Source organism: Myotis lucifugus, unplaced genomic scaffold, assembly GCF_000147115.1.
Source record: "Myotis lucifugus unplaced genomic scaffold, Myoluc2.0 scaffold_14, whole genome shotgun sequence".
In the NCBI taxonomy this organism is placed as follows: domain Eukaryota; kingdom Metazoa; phylum Chordata; class Mammalia; order Chiroptera; family Vespertilionidae; genus Myotis; species Myotis lucifugus.
Window position 1 is genome coordinate 6808988 of NW_005871062.1, and position 22510 is coordinate 6831497.

Below are 22510 nucleotides of genomic sequence, written 5' to 3' on the forward strand. Positions count from 1 at the left end.
CCCCCCCCCCCCCCCCCCCCGCCACTTGAATCTAGATAACACTCTGTTCAATGCAGCTTAAGGCTGCATCAGTGAGGACAAAAGCCACTGTTGGCTCATAAATTAGCTTACAGACAACAAAAATTCCTTTTGTCTCTTTCAGCTCACTCCTGTTTAGGTACTCTCTCCCACTCTACCATTGCAAACTAGATTTTTTTTTTATCCAAATGCAAGGCTTCATATTCATCACAATTTATTTCTAACACTGAAAAAAAATTCAGAAAATAGAACAGGTAACAAAGATCCACATTGGATGCTTAAAAAGTATGCTTGGGATAAAGCATTCAAAATCATGCTTGAAATTTTAACAGGCTACACTCTTTAAAAGTCAAAGCCATGGTTTCCAGCCTTTTATCTTATGCAGATCCATAGGCGTAGAAAGTCTGTTGTTCTTTTAAGATACATTGATGAAGGGGGGGGGGGGAAGGACACTTATGTAATACCCTTTGTAATACTTATAGCGAAAAATAAAAATTAAAAAATTAAAAAAAAAAAAGATACATTGATGAAGAAAAAAAGGGCAATGAAATGTAACTGTAAACTGAGCTACACTTTTAAATAAAGTTAGGTTTTATCAATCACAACAGCATCTGCTTTGTTTGGAAAAACTACATCATAAGCATGGTAAGCCATATTATGTAGTCAGTATAAAGTCAGTGGTTGGGGCACAGACAGACTGGCCCTCAAGATGGAGACCACAGATCTAGAATTCTAAATAGAAGCCTGTCCCAGAATTCCCCAGCTACTTGCCCCAAGTCTCCCCACAGCCCAGGGTAGCCCACAGTATTAATTCTTCCTACTACCCCTCTTTTCTAGAACATGATGTTCTATTCTACCCTCTAAACACAGAGGAATTCCAAAACACAAGGGAAATCTTACTTTACCTGGTCACCAGTACCCTTTCTGAATGTGCAACAGGATTCAAACTCAGACCCTTTAACACAGTGTTCAACCTTTTGCTTAAGCAAAGTTAGCCTCCCCTACCTGAATGGACTGTTGTGAAAATAAGATGAAATCACAGAAGAAGCACCATATAAAGGGGTTTAAAAAAAACACTCAATAATATTACTTTCTTTCATCACAGATGTCCATAAAACTGGTCATTGACATTTTCATTTTGGTCTTTCAATTTCAAGAACACTTTCCTCCATGCCAAAGGAGAAAGAAGGAAGCAATACAATTATCAGCCACCGGAAATCATCATTTCTCCAAATTTTCTTCCAGTCTCTCTTTAAGCCAACTTCTAAGAGCTGAGTCCTGCTTTTTCTTTGCCACACATTTTATTAGCATTATTATATTCCATCCATTGCCAATGAAATTAGCTTAAGAAAAAAAAGAAAGAACATTTTGGTTCTCCTCTAGTTCTTCGTCCATGTTAATTATTAGTGTCATGCTTTCCTTAAATGGAAAACACTGATTTTTAAAACATGCACATTGATTATAAAAAGGAAAAGTCTTCTTTTCTGCATAGGACTTACCAATTGAAGAAGAAATCTCTTCCCTCCAATGAGTGTTCAGTTTAGGAAAAGCCCTAAACTGAGAATCAGGTGAGTGGATTCCGTCTTCAGTTCTGTTGCTGAGCCTCAGTGATCCCACCTATGGAAAACTGGAGAAGAAGGTTGCTCATGAATTTCTAGGATCTTAGCAGCTTTAGAACTTCCGGGTTTATGAACTCACTGACCAGGCAATAGTGAGAAGGATGCCAGGCTTGAAACCCACAAATCTAGTGGTTCACCTCTATTCCTCCTAAGCTCCTGGCACTTGTATTTCACTAATTTGTCTCAGAAAGGTGGAGAAAGAGAATGCCAGTCCCCCAGTGTTCATCCTCAGCTCTCCTAGGAAAATAGCTTCATGGTAATATCACAGATGAAAGAAACAGATCAATTAGTTAGATACATGTTAGGTAGGCAAGAAAAAAAGTTAATAGCAAAATCTGAACTACAACAAATAAAAAGAAACAAGGGATATGAGTTTGGAGACACATTTCTAACTATAGGAGCAAGCAAGCCCTCTGAACCTTGATTCCTCTGCCTGAAAAGTAAGAGCAAGTGAATAGCAGAGAGCTAGACAATCTTGACACTTGCCAGGAAATCCTCATTACAGGTTTCATTTAATTAAGAGCTATTACTATTTGCTAAGAATGATGCAATATATATTCCAACACACACAGATGCCGAAGCAGCTGGCTGCTTTAAATGTGTCTTTTATATGCAGGAGGGATCCACATACTAGAAAAACTACTAATCCTATTTTCATTGTCATCATTTTAGATATTATTAAATCAATCATACAATTGTTTCATGTATATTTTCTCATTCAGTCTTCAAATATCCATATAAGATCAAAGTTGCAGGATCTTAATAAAATAACCCACATCAACTCTCCCACTGACAGGAGGAGAAGCTGGGGCCAGAGCAAGGAGGTGGCCACTACAGGACCCTACCATGAGTGCCAGACAATCCAGGGCTCCAGTCCAGGGCTTGTCCACTAGACCCAGTGACCTCCACTTTGACAGAGGGTAGGAGACTCATTGGGCAAAGGGACTGTCCATTGGTCACATAATAGGCTTTGGAGCACAATCCCAAGTCCCATACTCAAGTCTCTGAACACCTGCTTCAAAGCTCTAAGAGTACAGCCCTACAGCAGAAAGAATTAAGTTAGACAACAGCATACTAGTAATCAAGATGAGCCCAACACAGCAATGAGTTTCCTGAGAACTAGTGGTTTTCAAGAACATTAGAATTCTCAAAGCCATTCCACTGAAATGAGAGAAAGGCATAATTTCAAACTTGCTGAGGAATGAAGAATGAGGAGGCCAGTACTGGACCTGTGGACAGCACGGTCATACAGAAAAAAGACAGCCTCCACCCGCAAGGCCCAGGAAACCTAAGCTTCTCCTTGCAGAGGGAGATATAAATCAGAGCAGTTTCTACAACTGCCACAGCGGGTGTCTGACTTCCCAGATTTCTATTCCCTGAAAGGCAAGGCTCTCCAACCTTGGCCCTCAGGCAACCTCTCACACACTTGCCAGCTTCCCTCAAATGCACAAATGAAAGTGGCCTCACTTTTCCATAGTCAACTTCTCTTTTAATATTTTTTTCCATAATGAGAACAAGTAGCTTTGCTGAAGAAGGGCTGTGAAATGATTGAAGTTCTCATGCAAACAAACCATTAACAGAGTTCAAATGCAATTTAAATTACCAGTTGTTAAAGTGCTCCTCAATTTCGTGGTAAGTTTCCAAGGAGAATTACATGCTATATACTATTTAATTGGTTGTTTTCTATTTTTTAACATTCATTTATCCCCACCACCACCCTTATATTTCAGAAGTGTCTATAAAAGCTTCCCTTTAAAAAATTATATATTGTTGAATAGATTAAATCTAAAGATTGAAAAGTATCAAAGAAACAGCTGCAGAATTAGGCCGCTCAGCAAAATTGATGGTTTTGACACCATAAATCATGCAGAAATTTTAAATCTTAGGAGTCATCTTGTAGTACCGTCATTTTTACAGATGAAGACACTGAGACCCCTAACAGGAAAAGGAAGGGTTGACTCAAAGTTCTCTCACTGGTCAGTGACAGAATCAAGATGAGAACCATGGCTCCTAACTCCCAACCCTGTGCCTTCTCTTCCCACCACCACATGGTTGGAGGAGATGATGGGAAATATTCAATGAATTTTCCACCCATAAAAGAAAATACAAAGTTCTCTTCAAACACTCCTGACCTCAAAAGCAGAGGTGGAGAAAGACAAATATCTTCTAAAAAAAAGGAGAAAAAAGAAGTAAAGGCTGATGAATGAGTGCATTCAAAGGAGTTCAAAATGAGCAGATTCTTTGAAGGAAAAGTCAAGACACTCATCTAGCTTCATTAATCAAGTATGAGACATTGAGACTGCCGATGTCCACTGCTTTATCCAGCCTGGAATGAGGGCCTGCCCCTGGAGTGAGAGGATAAAGGATAAACAAAGTCAAGCAGGACTTGTCACATCTGTAGATAGAAAGGATTTCTGGAGGTCATTGTAAGTTCAGGATGAAGTTCAAAGCTTGATATTGGACTTATGTAAGTTCTACTTTCTCTAAGCTCGAGCTTCCCTGTCTGCAAAACGGGGCTATTACCCATCAGGGAGATTGTAATCATGTCCTGGGATTCCATATCCAGCATGCACAGCACGGAGCCGGCACAAAGTCTGCATTAGAACCTTGACTGCTAAAGTTTTTATAATGTCTCAAAGCATATGGTTCTGCCATTCTAATTATATGAACTATAACTGAGTCTTACAAGCCATGTATGTTCCCTAAGTGTGTTAGAGGCCATATATCCCCTGACTATAAATTAATTTCTTTTTCATTCAAGAAAATAAAATAAAACAAGTGCATGAAAACAAACATCCAAGCATTTTCCTTCAAATAAAAACCTTGGGGGACTATTTTAAAATGGCCTTCAAACCCAGTTTATGAACTGTACAGCAGAAAAAAAAATTCCAATTTAATGTCCAGAACCTCATTTAACCTGTCCACCAACCTTACAAAAAAGATTTCCCAATTATCCCTTGGGGAAACTAAGGTCAGGGAGATTAGGCAAGGTTTCAGGACTAGGGAACATGAAAGCCAGTACTTGAACCCTAGTCTTTGAAGAGTAGGAAATGGTAAAGCCAGTACTTGAACCCTGGTCTTCTAAATAAATCTCTATGACACAGGTTTTATTACTTTGCACTTACAACCTTACTATGTACAGCTATTCTACTACATATACCTAAAAAACAAAAAACAAAAAAACTCTTCTGCTATTTTTACATTTCGAGGAGGAGCTTTGGGATAAAAAAATAAAAGCTTAACTTTCATACCAAAAAAAAAGTTAATATTAGAAGCAGATAGATCCCTCCTGAATTCTACCTTCCTGTTATGTTCTTAAATGAAGTAAGCTCAGAGCCCTGGCTCTAAGCAGACATCTGCCCAGTATATGGGAAAACAGGCCTAAGAAAGGTTACCAATGAGTTGATATCAGGCCAATTCAAAGAAAGAATTCAAATAACTGGGCTCACAATGAAACAAATCACCAATAACTATAGTATGTTCTTCTGAACACCACTCAGATGCAAGTGTTAGCTAACAGGATGTCATGTGCCCTGCATTCAGAGGTCCACAAAACAGACGCCTGCTAGCACCTCTTGTCCTTAGGAAGGCACAGTGCATGGACCTAGCAGGTGTAGGCACTTAGGCATGCTTTGAGCTCTCAAAGAGCTCATAACCTAACTGGAGACCTGCTTGAATACACACAACAAAAAGAAAAGTGTGCAAAGCACAAGTACATGCAACGTTGTTTGGAAGGTCTGGAAGAGCTCTGCAGATGACTTCTAAACTGAGCCTGAACACCCAAGAGGATTTCCACGTATGAGGGGGAGGAAATAGGCCCAGAGAACACGATGTGCTAAGGCCTTAAGGAGGACAAGTTCAGGGAGTTCTTGGGGAAAGTGACTAATCTGATGAGGCCAGTGGCAGCGCACATGGAGGGATGCAGCAGGACATGAGGATGGAAAAGAATGTTGCGGCCAGAACATGGAGGACCTATGTGCCAGGCTAAAATACTTGGATCTTGAGACTCATGGATATGGCACTTTGAGAAATGACTCAAGAGAAAGTTGAATGGTAGTACTATCTTTTTAAGAATGGAATCGCCTTTCCATGGTCAGTGCTCAAGCATAGCAATGGCGGAAGTTTTTAAAGGAGCTTCCTCTGAAAGGCCCCACTCACAGAGAAGTCAGAAGAATAGGTGGCTCTCAGAGTTATCCCAAGTGTCCCAAACCCACAACTCCATGGACCCTTTCCTCTCATCTAGAAGTCTCACCCATGGAAGACCCAGGAAAGAAACTAAGTATCATGTTCCAAGCAGGATTTCCACTCTACCTTGCGGCTTAGGGAAATGCCAGCACTGCCCAACTTGGCAAATGGGAAGAACCGGCTGAACATAGGCTCTAGTCTAGCCTCTTTCCTGTCACTGAAGTGGCAGGAGCCAGAGGCCTATCCAGCAAGTACGGCGTGTGTCCAAAGCTCCATACCTCAAAGCTTCCAGCCAGGCCTGGCACTGGAACCTTCCACTAGGAATGAGCCTGCACTCATGTCACCAGTTAAATTGTGTGGAATCCCTTCCCTTAAAGGAGCTTTTGCAGCAGATCCCATATGTCAAAGACACAGGCAAGATGTGATTCCCTTCCTGCCTTTCAGGAACTCCCAGTCTGGAAGGAGATAAAATATCAACAGAGTAGGAGATGGCAAGTGCCTTAGAGGAAGCACAGATAACAATACAATCCTCATTATAATCCTATGACTTGGTGTGATTATTTATACCCATTTGACAGATGAGAAAACTTAGGCTCAATCAGGTTAACTACCTTGATAGATCACATAGCTGGGAAGTATCACAGCTAAAATTTGAATCCAGATCCTATGCTCATAAGCACCATAGAGATTCTCTATTGCCTCAGAGCCCATTGTGCAGTGAGTTAGCAGAACAGAGAACCGACAGATCACTTCCAGTGTGGGAGACTGTGGATGGTGGGGAGTATGGACAGTGAGGAGCAGATGATCAGACATTACTTCAGTCAGAAAGTATGGTCTGTGCAGAAGTGTATAGGAGCAGCTGGGTGTCTATCGTTTAAGTGGGAGAGGTCCTCTCCGGCTAAAGGAACAGCATGAGCTAAAGCATGACGGTGAGAAAATGCAGGGTATTGTGAGGAAGGGCAGGGAATGTGGCTGACTTAGGGATGAGTGAGCAACAGCATCAAGGAAGTTCACGGTCTGGATATGATGGGCTCTGGATTCCAGGGTCAGGAGTTTCTATTTAATGCAAAAAATACTAGGAAAATTTATAAATCACAAAATAAACATAGAGTCAGAGATGTACAGCTAAATATATTAGGAAAATAATAAATGTCTCAAAGCAGAACTATGGTGTGGTTTCAGCTTGGGATTCTGGGCTCCTGTGTTAAGGACATGTAGTAACTTTTCAGAACCTGGGCCAAAATCAAGAATAGCAGGCCTTCAGATCCTTCCAGGTCAAAGGACAGAGGGACACTGTTCTCTGGCAATGACTTTGGGAGTTAGGACTTCTATACCTATTTTGTAGATCCTGATCTTCTTGAGAAGAGTCCCTACAAGTCACTAACGGAATCCCATGCCCTGGCTGGAGCATAAGTACCCCTCGTTGGGGAGCAGAGCATAGAGAACAGGACGGGAGTTGTAGAATCAAAAGACCTGCACTTGATTCTTGGAATCTCCACAAATTAACTAGAAAATCCTTTTAATAAAGGCACAGTTTCCTCATTTGTAAAACGAAAATGATCAAACTTATATAGCTAGATTCTTGTGAGGATTAACAATTTACTCATGAGATCAAATATAAAAATTTGTGTTTCTACATGCAGGCTGAGATGTTAAGAATAGGTGCTCCCCCTGAAAGCCACTGTGTTGATAGGGGTAGGAGAAAACTGGCCTCATCCTCCTGGTGAAAATCTAAATCTGGAGTTGTCGACAATTTTTCCCCCTGTTGAAAATTGAGCTGTATTCCCCAGGCAAGTCATTACATCTTTTGTGCCAAATTGTTTTCATCTTTTAAATGACCCAGTAATCCCACTTTGGGCAATATACAACAGGGAATAATCCAAAAGGAAAAAAGAAGGCAATTTGTTCGTAGATGTTATTCATGGTGCTATTTCTAGCTCTTTATATATCCCTCTATTACAGCACTTATCTCTCTGTGCTGTAATTATCCACTCCCCTTCCAAATGCCTCCAAATTATCTTTGAATCAATCCCCAGCACCTAGCACAATGACTGGCATACAGTAAGAACTCAATAAATGTTTGTTGACTAAATGAATGAAAGAAAAATTTTAAAGAAATTCAAATGAGCAAAAACAAAACACTGTTTTTAAGAGATGAAATGAAGAATCTTTAAAAAACTGGTATCTATAGATGGCAAACTATTTGAAGAGGAGTGAGTGAGGAAGCCTCAGGAGTGAATTTCAGATGATTTAATTTATAATCTCTGAGCATCTCCAGGCTTAGGCTGAGTGTAGTACAAGATTAACAAGAGACACCCAGGGGCATGAGGTTACATGGTGGCCAGAACACAGGGCTCTATCTTGGATTCTCACTACCTTACGTTGACTGAATCGCCTAACTTCTCTGAGACCAGTTTATCCACTGAAAGGGAGAGCATTTACTGGAAAGCCCAGCACATTAAAAGGAATTACGTGGAGCAGGCAGGGGCCAGCGAGTGTAAATTCACTTGTAAATGAAAGAGGAGGGCTGGGAGGTGCCCTTGGATGGGGGTCCTCAAGCCAAGGTAGGGCTTTGAAGCCCTAGTTCTTCTGGGCACCTACTAAGCCTTCCAGGCCCATCTTACAGGTTGGTTGGTCCAAGGCTCCTCACCAGGGAGTTCACTGGAGGCAGGAATCTCTACAAGAACAGATGACACATCAAGGAAAAACACTAAGTTAAATATGGCCCATAAAGTCAACATCACTCTGAATGTCCCGTATTCTTGGTGGGAAAGAATGCTTTGTACAAATACCCAGGGAGAGCAAAGGAAGCGGCCTGTTCTACTGGGCTTATTTTGGGGCATTCCAGCAGCTCTCAGCCAGGAAGTCAGAGGCAGGAAGCCACTGCCCTCCATTCATTGGCCAGACACTCCAGGTTAGAAACCAAAGCAGGGAGCACAGACTCCTTAGTCCGGATCAGCTTCAAGTCTGTGTGGCCCTCACTGCACATGTTTTCACCTCCATCAGGGTCTCCCAGAATCCTGCTCATTGAGCTTGACACTTCTCAGAAGGATACTGTCCTTGACATCTTGAAGACAATCCCCCCAAAACATGACATGAACTCATCCCCTTCTCTCTGACCCCACTTCTACCACCCTAATAAAAATAACTGGGTGATTGCAAGAGTCTCCTCCTAACTTTCTTTCTTCTACTCTTGCCCCCACCGTGAAATCCATTTCCCCTTACAGCAGCCAGAACGATGCTGGTAAAACATAATTAGATGCTTCCATCACACTTAAACACAGGTCCCAACCTCCATTCTAGCTTACTAACACCTACCAGCCCCTCTCCGTTCTTATCTCAGCTTTTTCCTCCTGTAGCCCACTATCTCCTAGCTCACTGGGCTCCTCAGTTCCTCAAACACAAAACCATTCTCACTCCACGATCTTTGCATTGACCGTGCCCTTTGCCTACAATGCTGTTCCCCTGACTTTTACTGATCTGACTCCTTGTCACTCAGATCTCAGCTTAAACAATCACCTCCCAGAGCCCTTCCTCCACTCCCTCAGTCAAAGCATCCAGGGTGAATCCTCCTAAGTGTTCCTTATCATTCTCTCCTATTTATGTGTTTGTTTATTATCTGCCTCCTCCACATACCCCTACTGGAATGCAAGCGCCCAGGATCAGTGTTTCTAGTGTCCTTTTCTTCACTCTAAACTCAGTGCTGGATCAGTGCCCAGAACAGTACAGGCACACAAGTGGGAATCCAATAGAGATTTAATAAAACTAGACAAACGCATGCCACTAATGAAAGAAATCTTACAGACTACTGAAGGGCAAGTAGCCCAGGCCTGTGGCTAACACCCTGGGGTAGGAGTCAGGCATGGATAATGAATGCTTGCACTCTGTAGCTGTAGGCATGTGGGCAAGTTTGCCCACTTCTCTAGACCTTACATTTCTCAAGCAAAATGGGGATGACAGCACCTGTCTTGTGGGAGTGCTGGAAGAATTGAAAGAGATAAATCATGTAGAGTGCCCAGCACAGAGCTCAGCACAGAAGAACTGTTCACTGTCATTGCCAACAATCCCACCTTCCAGGTAGCAAAACTGAGACTCAGAAAGGAGCAAGCATCACCGCTGGAGTTAGACACTGAGTGAGCAGCAGAGCCAGGTCAGAAACGCACATCTTCGGTCTCTGTCCACAGATCAGCTGTTCCTCTGACATAATTACAAAACTTCTTGATATCATGTCACTGGTTTACATATTTCACCTCGTTTCAGAAAGTATCTAAAGTACCTGACAAAAGATACGCATAGTCCATGTCTTTTTTTTTTAAGTGAAAAAACTAGGGGATGAGAGAAGCAGATGAAAAAATAAGGTGAAGAAAGGGGACAAAAAAATAGGAGCCATAAGTCTCATACTATTTGTTACAAGCAGGTTTCAGATTTGGTCCTCAGATTCCCAGAAGCCAATACAAAACCAGAAAATACCTGGGGAGATTCCTTTAGAACACCTGGCTATTGAAATGTCACAGCAATGTGTGAAAAGGTGCCACTCTCCAGTTGAGAACCCATTATCTGCTTCCTCCAGACCACACTGCTGGGTTCAAATCCCAGTACCACTACTGAGGGCATGACCTTGGGCAATCCACTTAACTCCTTGAAGCCTCGGGTTCTACCTTCATAAATGGAGGTTAAAAAAATACCGTACTGCCCTATCCAGTTTGGCTCAGTGGATAGAGCGTCGGCCTGCAGACTGAAAGGTCCCAGGTTCAATTCTGGTCAAGGGCATGTACTTTGGTTGCGGGCACATCCCCAGTAGGGAGTGTGCAGGAGGCAGCTGACCGATGTTTCTCTCTCATTGATGTTTCTAACTCTCTATTCCTCTCCCTTCCTCTCTGAAAAAAATCAATAAAATATATTTTTAAAAAATACCGTACCTAAGTGTATAAAAAATGAGGTATATACATACAAGGGAATATCATCTGTCCTTTAAAAAGAAGGAAATTCTGATACATGCTACAATATGAACATCGAGGATATTATTCTAAGTGAAGTAAGCCATTTCACTAACGGATCAGCACTATATGATTCCACTTATATGAGATACCTAGCGTAGTCAAACTCTGAGAAAGAGAAGGTAGAAGAGTGGTTGTCAGGGGGTGGCAGGAGGAGAGAATGAGGAGTTAATGTTTCAATGGATACAGAGTCTCAATTTTGCAAGATGAAAAGTGCTCTGGAGATATTGGTTGCATAACATGTGACACTACTGAGCTGTACACTTCAAATGGTTAAGATGTAAATGCTATGTGTATGTTACCAAAATTAAAAATAATTTTTTGTAAAGTATATACTCATAGGTAGCTGTAGTAGTGACTATATGATTTAGGTCAAGTGCTTAGCACCAAGCTTGGCACCAGGAAGAAAGCAATTTATATCAGTTCCTATTAATAGGAGTAGCATTCACATTGGTACTACTGACTCTAACCTTGTAGTACCCCTGTCCATCAGCACCACAGCAGGAAAACATTCCAAGCCTTCATGCTTTAAGGCAGCCTCCTTCCACATGTGAGCAAGGCCACCAATCCCCACCCAGCCACAGGCTATGGAGAAGAAGACAGGATTCATATAGGTACCTGGGGGATCTGCTCAAGTCCTGCCTCCCCAGGGCTTCAGAGCAGCTTAGAGAATTGCTTTCCCTATTTTCAACACTGACCAGAACAAACGGAGGTCTCAGAGCACTTTCCTTGCTCTATTAAAATCTGCCACACAATGCCACTAGCATCAAAGTGCTTCCCCAAAACACATCTCCATCATCTTCCCTGCATTGGAGCAAGCCCCCACCCCCACCCTAAGTTGATCGGAAACTGAACTGACCACAAAGAGTTACTCATTATGGCATCTGGTGCACTGTATTGGGGCGGTGCCCTCTTGGTCTGTTGAATGCTGCCACTGCACCAAAGAAGGCTAAAAGTCTCTGTGTGTGTGTGTGTGTGTGTGTGTGTGTGTGTGTGTGCATGCGCTTAAAATCTATTCAGAATCAGAGCTCACTTTTGAATGTGAGGGAATAACACTCCAGAATTCTTGCAGCTTCAAGAACAGTAATAGAGGCTTAGATAGAAAGCCCTGCTCGACTTCTTTCAAGGCCCGTTCACAATTTCCACTGACACAGATAAAACTGAAATAAAGGGCTCCACTATTTAGTTCTGCCTTTTGGAAAAGCTATCATCCCCTTTCAGAAAAGAAAAAGATATAGGCAGCAAAGCAGATCAGAAGGTAGCAGCTCACACTCAAACAGCATTCACATGATCAAAAGCAGGGAAAGATAAGTAGAAACCAAAGAGGTGGGAGAGGGGAGTAAAATAAAAAAAAATAAAAAACAAATTCTGGTATCTAAGTCCATGCAACATGATTGTAAGATATCTGAACTGGGAGAATGTGGTCTATTTCTCACCAATTAGATCAGTAAATGTGGGCAATTCTGGCATCTCTGCATCTCAATATTCTCATCTGCAAAATGGGCATGTTCTCAGCCTTTGCCTGAAGGAAGAGCTTACGTGCAGTGGAAGGAAGAAAGAACAGAGTGAGAAGATCTGTGTTCTAATCCTACCTAATTAGCCATGTACCTGCACAGCAAAAGAGCTGCACACTTTGGGCCTCCATGACCATTGTCCTGCTATAAAATGAGACAGATCAACTAAATAATCTCTAAGTGTCCTTCCATCTCTGACAGTCCATCAAAAAACACACAAATGGCCCGAACTGGTTTGGCTCAGTGGATAGAGCGTCAGCCTGTGGACTGAAGGGTCCCAGGTTCTATTCTGGTCAAGGGCACATGCCCTGGTTGTGGGCTCGATCCCCAGTAGGGGGCAGGCAGGAGGCAGCCCATCAATGATACTCTCTCATCATTGATGTTTCTATCTCTCTCTCCCACTCCCTTCCTCTCTGAAATCAATAAAAATATATATTAAATAAAAAACACAAATGTCCTGCAAACCAGATATTTTTCCAGACTGTGGATGCTGTGCAGATGCCACTAGTACATACTAGTAAGTCCAACCATAGCCCTGCTTTTCAAGCTAAAACTATCCCTGCCCACGCATCCCCAACATCCCTTCTGGCTTGTTGCTTTAGCCCTGGCAATCAGACAGACATCACTCCCAAATTATCTTTCTACCCAATTCAAGCTAGGCCTCAGGTGGGAAAAAATATCTCTAAATTTTCTATACACAAATAGAATTTTTTCTCAAGCAGAGCCTCGTTCTAAATCCCACTGTGAGGAGTACTCCCCTGGGAAAGCAGCTGTCCACACCCCAAATTAAAGCAACAGTGCTCCCAGTAACAAGTCCCATTGCCGGGCAAGTGAGCCAGCTGTCAGGGCTATAAACCCAGGGTCTGGGAGCAGAAATGCCATTTGCTCTGGCAATAATGATGTACTCACGCGATGTCAGGCAGCTGGCCCTCCGCTGGCTCTCACTCCCTCTCACACACCCGGAGTCTTATTGCAAAGAGGTGATCCCAAGGCCAGAGGGGAACAGCACTGAGACATTCTCTTCTCTGCTTCCAGAACAAGGGGCAAAGGAATGGAGGGGAGGGATGGGGGGGAGTGGGGGAAGGGAGAGACTTGGTTTCTGGAAACAAGAATTCAAATCCTGCTTCTCCTAAACCCTGAGTCACCTCCTTCTCTTCCAATAGATCAGTGTGGTGGGTAAACATTTCCATATATGGGGAAGCAGGCTGGAGGATGTCAGAAAAATCACCCTTCTGTCCTCTGGCACTTGAAGAACATGCCCCACTTAAGACAGAATTCCTTACTCGGAGTAAATGTTTAACCCCAAAAGAAGTGGAGTCTAAACTGTCCCGCACGCTCCACCACCCAAACAAGGGAGGGACTAGTTTGAAAGTCTATAAGCTCACCTTAGGAATGGGGTCATGGGAGAATACAACTACATTTATGAAGTCACTCTATTAATTCAGGGTAAGGGGAGGTATCTGGCGGGATTCACCTGAAGAGGTCACCAAGAATCCATCTGCAGTTTTTTTAATGACAGGTGAGTCTAAAACAATCCCCACTCTTGGAGCCCAATCCCTGACTCTCTTGGGCAGAGAATTCTCCTGGGAACTTAGTTTTGCATGAGTTTTTCATAGGATGGATACCAGGTGGGAAGACCCAGAACAAAACCAGACTTTCAGGGTTTGGGGGTTGGGGAGTTCGAAATAGGAGTGTGGAATGCCCCATTTAACTTGTAAGGTTAATTCCAATCTGAAGTTCCTGAGTAGTGTTCAATGACTAAATTGGACCAGTGAAGTCAGTCAGGAATGAATGTGGTCTAAAATAACTCCAGACTAATTTAGAGGAGGAGAAAGGAGAGAGAAAAGAGATGCTGGGGAAAATAGCGGGATGGGTAAAGAGGGGTCTGCTCAGCAAAAGGAATCCATATCTTGGCTTCCTAGTGATTCTATTTCTTAGCATGGTTTTGTTCTGCTATTGGCTGTAAAAGCTTTTGTAGGTCAGATGAGCCATTTTTCAGAATTACCACCCACTTCCTAGCTTTTGGGCCTGCACCATGAGGCTACTTGTTCTCATCCCAAGAGAATCTTCTAGCAATAAACAGCACTGGTCAGGGAGCAAGAGGACCCAAGCCCTAAATCCAGATCAGTCACTTCTTAAAACCTGGGACAAATCAGTTCTCCTCTTGTAGCTTATAATGGTTTCACCTACAAACTGGGTAGCTATCCCAAGATTGTCCAACTATGAGTTCTGAAAGCAGCTTCTACTTGGTCTAGAGACAAATAGTCTTGACACATTTATGTTGATTACTTGTTTTTGCAAGGATGCCTCAAGCGCCTGAAAATTTGCAGACATTTCTTATTTGTTGCCATGTTGAATAAATTGACACAAACATAAGTGACTATTAAATGATAAGGAAAGGATCAGCGAATCTTCCACCACATGTCAGAACCAGAACTCAGCACAGAAGTCTCACCACTGCCATCCTCCCAGGAGGTCCCAGAGGCAGGCCTGAAGAGGGTAAAGAGATGGTCATTTGTTACTAGACCAGCCATCAGACCCAGTGGTTCTTATAGAAAGATTGTCATCCTGTGAGGATCTCAAAGTCCCTTCCAATATTGCCACAGGAACGTTTTAGCAGATGAAAGAGATAGTCCATGAAAAATAGCTGCCCATGGATGGCCTGGGAATTCAAAAAAACAAGGACCAAGGAGAGAGCTACAGGGATAGGTATGAAAACCAAAATGATAGAGTCTCTACCATCCATTTTGCAAATAGCATTTAGAGATCAGTTTCCACATCCACAAAGGGGTCCTTCGTCCCTTAATGCATTTGTGCCTCTCTTCCTCTTATGTCTTGACCACTGACAACCAGTGGACCTCGGATCTCAAAGAAGAAGACCATAAAGGCCATTGAGCCGATGCCCTTCTCCCCCATTAATGAATCCCTGTGGTCTCTGGTGAGGTGGAGAACATCTCCTATACAACACCTCCTGCAGCTGCAAATTCTGTCTTCCCAATAAAAAGTTCTTCCTTATATAGAAACAAAATCTGGCTCCCTATGAAGCTATCCCAGGTCTCATCCCTCAGTTACTCTGGCTGTTTCCTGACCATATCACACTGCTAGCTTCTAATGCATCTGTTGCCAACTTGAAATCCATCCTTTTGGGGTTTTCCAGTAAGTGTTACTGTTCTACATATATACTGTTGGCCTTATGGATTCACAAGATGTACCTTACTAAATCCCAGTCATTGAGAAATGGGAGAAGTTAGGTCTTCCAGGCCAGTTCCTCATCTACCTCTACCTCATCACCATGCCACATTCCTGTCCCCCATGGACAAAGCTCGGGATCCCATTCCCAGCTCCCCACTCCTGCTCTCCAGTCCTGCCAGATCTAAAACTGTCTCCAAGATGCAAGACTGTTCCAAGGAACATGAAGAGAGAGTGCTCTGTAGAAAAAATAGAGTCTTCCCAACTCAAGTGCTCTCGTGGCCTGCAGGCAGCACAGTAGGGACAGTCTTGCCCATCGCGGGGCTGGGAGTTTGTTCGTGACCCCTGACAACCCCAGCATCATTCTAGAACATGTTGTCTTCACAAAAAGGGGTAAGATTTCTTTTTTGTCACAGTTCATGGCACTACTTGGATTTCAGGTACAAGTAGCGACAATGCCTCACATTAGAAGCACGCTTTATGGGTTAGTAACTGCTTTCCCAGATAGTCTCATTTAATCCCTCTAGCAGTTACCCTGGAGGGAGTCTTCTACCTAATTTAGTTATAGGGAAACTGTTGAGCAGAGGTGTTAAGTATATTCCCAAGGTCACAGCAAGAGTAAGTACCCAAAAGAACACTGGTTTAGTAGTTAGACTGTTCAAGATTCCAGGTGCACTTCTGGTAGCTGTACGATCTCTAAATAACAGTTTAAGCTTTTGCAAACCTTGTTTTCTACACCTGAAAATTGGAGATTAACACAGACCCTCTGTCTACCTCTCAGGGCAGTTATGAGGATCAAATGAGATAATGCGAGTGAAAGCCCTCTGGAGAACGGGAAGGCAGTACAAAGTGTAAGGGATCATTGTGTGATTACTTGTAAATGACTGCATTCCATTACAAATTCAAAAAGCAGTGAGGTCATTCTCAAGACAATGAAACATTAAGGCTCTGGAATTACAGGGCAATAATCTGATGTTCTACAGGTTATGTCTATATACTACTCCCTCTTGCAGTTGAAGGTCAGCAGTAACTGTCAAGTTTCCAACTGCCAAGTCACACAAGTTTACAGGAATGCTCAAGACAAACGCTCCCTTTTCAGCTACAAGCAAATGCCAGGCCCAAAGGAGATAATAGAGATGGATGTTTGGGAGACCCCTGAGATTCTCAGTTCCGGAAACGTGACCTGCAGTGTTTTCCTTGGAGAAGTTGTTAGAAACACAGGCTCCAGTTCCTCTGCAATACGCCCATGGTGAAATAAGCATGCAGTATGGAGCTACTGACCAGAGAGCACTGAGGGAGCTCCCAAGCACGAATTCAGGGGAACAGGATATTTCAAGTTGCAGATACAAAAGATAAATTTCAACCCATTAAAAACCTCCCCAGCCCAACTGGTGTTGCGCAGTGGTTGAGGATCGACCTATGAACTGGGTAGTCGAGGTTCAATTCCCAGGCCAGGGCACATCCCAGGTTTTGGGCTAGACCCCCAGGAGAGGGCAGCTGATCAATGATTCTCTCTCATCATTAATGTTTCTACCTCTCTCTCCCTTCCCCCTCTGAAATCAACAAAAATATTAAATAAATAAATAAGCAAATAAATAAATTAATTAATAAAAACCTCCCAGCCACTCCTTAAGATTTGAGACAAAATTTTAAGGCAGGGAAGAGGCCCATTTACATACCAGAGGTCCTGCTGCAGGTCACCTGGGAGCCAGAGGGCACCCGAGAAGATCTGAGAGTGCAGCGACTGGTCTGGCTTCCTTCAGTCCTCTCCCAACACGCTAGTCACCAGGATTCTCTTCAATTTCTGCAAAGATCCAAGTCATCAATGTCATTATGGAGGGGCCGGATTTTCCCCAGAAAGCCATTCCCAAGGCAGTTGAACACACAGCTCAATGATGATTGTTTTCTGCTTTGCGTTTTGTCATCTGTTTCCTGTGCTCAACACTGGAGAGAAGCACTGACTAAATTAATTTGTGACACAGATGTGTGAGCACTAGTGGCAGAGGTAGACAGTCGGGTGCAAACAGAGATAACTCAGAAAGGTCAACTGAAGTCCATACCATAATTGTTGCAGGCCAAGGTGTTACAGTCTTTTTTTGTTTTGTTTTTAACACTATTAGGGTGTATTTCTAAAAGTAGAGTGGTTTTATTTGAGACGCAAAATTCCAATTACACCATTAATGGGTTTAAAGAATAGTTTCTTTGGCTCCTCACTGCCAAATACTAATAATAACAATAACCACTAAAATTGAATGAGTGTTTGTTCTGGGCTGAGCATTGTACTAAGCAGGTTGCATACATTATGCCATTTAATCCCATCAAAAACCCAGTGAGCTGATCAGTCTCATTCCCACATTACAGATGAGAACGGAAGACTTAAAGGAAAAGTAAACTGGCCAATTCCAGAGAGAGTACATGGAAAGGCCAGAATTAACTAACTCACAGGGCAAGCAACCCCTAACTTTTCCCATTGTCCAGCCTCTCTCTCTATTCTATTTATTGGAGATGATATCATCCTCGTGTAACTATCACACATGATGTTCATATATAACAAACATAACCATGTCCAAAAAAAATTTGACAAAAGTCCTTATTTGTTTCTGTCTCCTGACCAGACACGTGACATCAGAAACCCTGCCTGTGTTCCCGGCACTGTGTACACAGTGAACACTCAATAATCACAGGTATTCAGTTAGACAATGTGTCTGAAGGTTGGGCCAGGAAACTAATCTCAGTGAGGTTCCCAAGGTCCAAAGGGGAGACATAGCCAAGCTGAAAGATACAGGTCAAGTATCCTGCACATGGGGTAACCTGAAGCTTCTGACGGAAGCTTCTCAGAGGCTGCCTGACCCTTGAACCTGCAGCCAGGTGCTCCGGAGGCCTCAGAGTGAGGTGCACAAAAAGCACATCTCCTTGAAAAAGGGGAAAAGTTCCAAGACCCCTGGCAAATATGACTTTTACCAAGCCAATTTCGTTGTAGTAAAAAGACGAACTAGGCTAGAACAATGAGTTTCAAACTTTCCTTTCCCTAACAACAGAGCTTTTTTTTTTTTTTCAATGATATACTTTGCAAATGCTCAGCTTGTAAATAACAGCAGGACTGCCCAGCTTGGGCTCCAGAAGTCCCCTTCCCTGCTATTCTCTCATCATTTGTCATCTCACCGACCCATCACCCAGCCGAACCCCAAAGCTACTCCTGGAGTCTCCCAGGCTCAAGGAGCAGAGCTTGAAAACCTCCAGCCTTCTGAGGTCTTCATAGCACCTTCCGGCTCTGATTCCTATAACCTCCAAGGTCTGAGACATACCTCTGTAATAAGCAGCTCTGCATTTAATCCGTGAGATGGGCAATATGTAGTGTAACAGGGAAGAAAGAATTCTCAAACTAGAAAACTTGGATTATAGTCTATTTAGGACCTGTGTTCTCACAAGCGAGTTATTTAAATCTCGCTAAACCTCAGTTTTTCTTGTCTATAAAATGGGAAGTAATAATGCTATCAACCAAATTAGGTTTTTATGAGAATTAACTTATTGAATATGTATATACACAAGTTGCTTAACAGAATATTACAGTAAATACTGTGTTATAATCGCCCCATCTATAAATGTATCTAAGTCCACAGATGGAAAAGTATGTAGCACTGAGTCCATGGCGAAGGAGATGCTCAATAAGTGACAGAGGCCCATCTCGTTCCTTCCGTGCTCTCATGGACATTTTCAACTTGAACAAACCTAGACAGCTATAAAGAGCCAGAAGGACGAACGCCTTTTGTGTCCCAAATTACCTATAGCTCATCTTTAAAATCTTACAGCTTGTCTCTAGGACCTTTGAAATTCATGGCCATTTGGGCTTCCAAGAATGTCCGCCAACACAGTCAAGGGTGTATAGAGGTACAGAAAGTGAGTTTGAGAAAACCACTGATCCAGATAATTGGCACCGGAGAGAGTATTAGATGTGACATCCTCCCAGCTTCCACATCGACCAGCTAAGCAGCCTGAGAAATTCCACCTGTTCTCTGAGTCTTGATTTCTCTATTTGTGAAATAGGGGTAAGAACTCTATCTTCCATCTCCCCGTGATGCTGAGCAAAACCAAGGAGTTGATGGGTGTGAAAACTCTTGAAAACTTCCCAGCTCTATACTTATATAAAATATTATCATTTTTATTATAACCTTAAGTAAAAAGTTGAACCATTACAAAAAAACAAACAAAAAACACTTAGGATGTGCCAAAAACTTCGGAATCACCCTATTTTGAGGCCTTTGCTCCAACTGCAAGATTCCTTGCTTCTTGCCTGACTTTTACCCCAGGCTTCCCGCACATCCTGAAGGTGCTGCAAGGTTGACCCCATTTCATCACAGCTTTCCCAGCAGACTTCTCACCATGCTCTGAACTGCACAAAAAATAATGTGCAGCTGTGTTCGGGCCAGCACTCAGGGGCTCCAGGAGGGGCCCCACCCCATCTTCCCAGCAAACTCTCCCATCATATTGCTACATGAGTCCCTGGCTTCAGGCAAGAGTATATCCCCAACTCCTCACAACTCCAAGGTTTGACCATGTTTTCCCTCAGGGCTGTACCTCCAAATCTGAGCACAAAATCTCCTCACTGTGCAGTGGGGAAGTGGACTCTTCAGAAGGGTTCTGTGATTGGGGTGAACTCAGCAGTGTCTTCAGTGCTCCAATCTTTTTCTAAAGATGGTCCCAATGATTACTGGTCCATAATAGTGAACATCAGGAATAAAAGGAAATATTTCTGTATTTCTTTGTAGTCAACAAAGCTTTCATTGTCCCACCTTTTGGAATGCTTAATACCACATCCGACGAAGACAGCCATTCTACAGATGAGAAACCTGAGGGTTCATGGCAGAGTAAGAAGCTGAGCCAGTAGCCCAGTGTACATGACACACTTCATCAGCAGCAGAGTGCCCTGAAAACCTGCCGTAGGAGGTGCCCTGGGCAAGTCACTGTCCTTCTCTGAGACATACAATGAGGACTCTGGGGCGATCCCACAAACCTACACACCTCTTTCTCTCTCCTGAAAGATTTCAGAAATGAAACCTTAGAGAGGAACTAACAAGGAAATGCTTACATTTGTGTTTGGTCAGTTCCAACCCAAGCTTTCCTTCCAACCTCCAAAGCCCATCCCATCAGAAGGACGAGGCACTGACCCCAATGCCAAAAAGCCACCAAGACTCTACAGGCCGACACAGGGGACGCTGCTGTGTGATAGCATCACCATGCAGAACAGCAAGCTGCTCCCTCAGAATAACTGCAGTCACGGTCACAGCGCATGAACCTTGTCAGCAAATTGCTGGTTTGATTGGCAATTTTTAATAAGCTCATGAGGCAAGGGCATTAATGCGGACGGGACAGTATGCACCTGACATGCCTTGTGGCCTGTGGGCTCCACGAGGGAGGACAATAAAAGAAACCCTCTTGTCTTCAAGATACTTGAGACAGTAGCTTCTCTCTTTACAGTGAAGGCAACTAGGACTGCTGCCTGACCACAGCACTTTCATTTGGATGTGGAGACAGTATCTGCATAGCAGGCTGCCAAGCCCTCTCCTGGAATTCTCCTTAAGTCTAAGTGTTGACTGCTAGGTTATCCCAGGACCACAGGATTCCCACCTGGCAAAACTCAGGTACCAACTAGTCCACTTGCTGTAAACAACTTGCTTGGGGCATTCATTCATTCAGAAAGCACCCGAAGTCCACTGATGCACAGCGAGAAGATAAGGCTGGGTTTCTGCTTCCAAGGACCCTGCACCAATATCTTAAAGTGGCTTCCCAGTGGCAACACAGTAAGTCCAAGTGCTTAATCTAATATCTCAAGTTTCTGAATAACACAGAGTCTGTTCCACTATAAACTCCTTCCCACTGCCACTCAGCATACATCCTCTGCGTATTCAGACTGAACTCTTAGCTCCCATGTTCTCTTACTTGACCTACTTCCCCTCCCCATCCTGAGACCCCAGATAGATATCCTATACATTCTTCCAGGCCATTGGCAGTTCTCAACAGGAACAAAATTGCTCTTTGAAGAAAGACAGTTATTTCTGCATTGTCTCATGTGTTACAGGATGTCTAGCATCTCTGGCTCTGAGCACTGCACTGCAATGGTGGTCTGGCCTCCAGCATTGAGACAAAAACAAAAAACACACTCCACCACATTTGTAAATACCTGTTAAAGAGATGTTACTGCCTCCAATGGTGAATAACCTGACCACTGTCACTCAGCATGAAACCTCCCTTGCTTCTCAGTCCAGTCAGAATAATCTCCCTTCTCTGAATTTGCTTAGCCTGCTGTCTAGGACACCAATCATGACCTTCCTTGTACTATTCTTATGATGAACTTGACTTATTCCCTTCTCCAGTGAGGGCTCCCAGTGGAAGAACCCATGACTGACCTTTGCCCAAAGTGCCAAATCTAGACCCGAGTCAGGCTTACAGTAAGCGTTTAAGAAACATTTGTGACCAAATTATATAAACAGAACAACTGTCCAAGGCATAACTCCCTGTAGAAGATTAAACTGAACTAAAAAACTACAAGTCAACCACTGTTGTCAAAACTTAAAAAATAAATAGGGGGGGGGGGCGGTGGGGAACGAGAGAGTAGGAGATATCTATAATACTATCAACAATAAAAAATACATTTTTAAAAAACATCAAAAACGAATTTGGATAAATGGCCTGTTTTTTCAGAATACTGAGTATATTAATGTTATATATTTTATGTAAATAAAAAAATATTAAGTAGACTATCATACCTAACTAGTGGCCCAGTGCACAGATTCATGCACATTCACAGGAAATTAGAAGAAATATTTTAATATCGCTATTTGCCCTTTCTCTGTAATAGAAGTGTCAACCAAATTCATGATTGAAACACACACATGAGATTGTCACCAGTGAGAGCTTTATATGTATCGTGCACGCGCGAGTCAATGTTTATTTTTAAATTGCCAGTGCACGTCATATGTACTGGCCGGAC

General features: G+C 42.9%; 1 protein-coding gene across 3 annotated transcripts in view; it reads right to left on the minus strand.

Annotated features, from left to right (window-relative positions):
* The window catches only part of LPP (LIM domain containing preferred translocation partner in lipoma), a 655957-nt gene that overhangs the window by 584426 nt on the left and 49021 nt on the right, over positions 1 to 22510 (minus strand). For 2 of the 3 annotated variants that reach the window (XM_014452226.2, XM_023750563.1), the window contains exons 2-3: positions 17202 to 17326; positions 1518 to 1645 (exon numbers count right to left, since the gene is read on the minus strand). The gene's annotated coding sequence lies outside the window, so the exon portion shown is untranslated. Of the gene's footprint in view, positions 1 to 1517; positions 1646 to 13242; positions 13417 to 17201; positions 17327 to 22510 lie in introns of those variants that run through there. The other variant, XM_014452224.2, reaches the window with a different exon arrangement.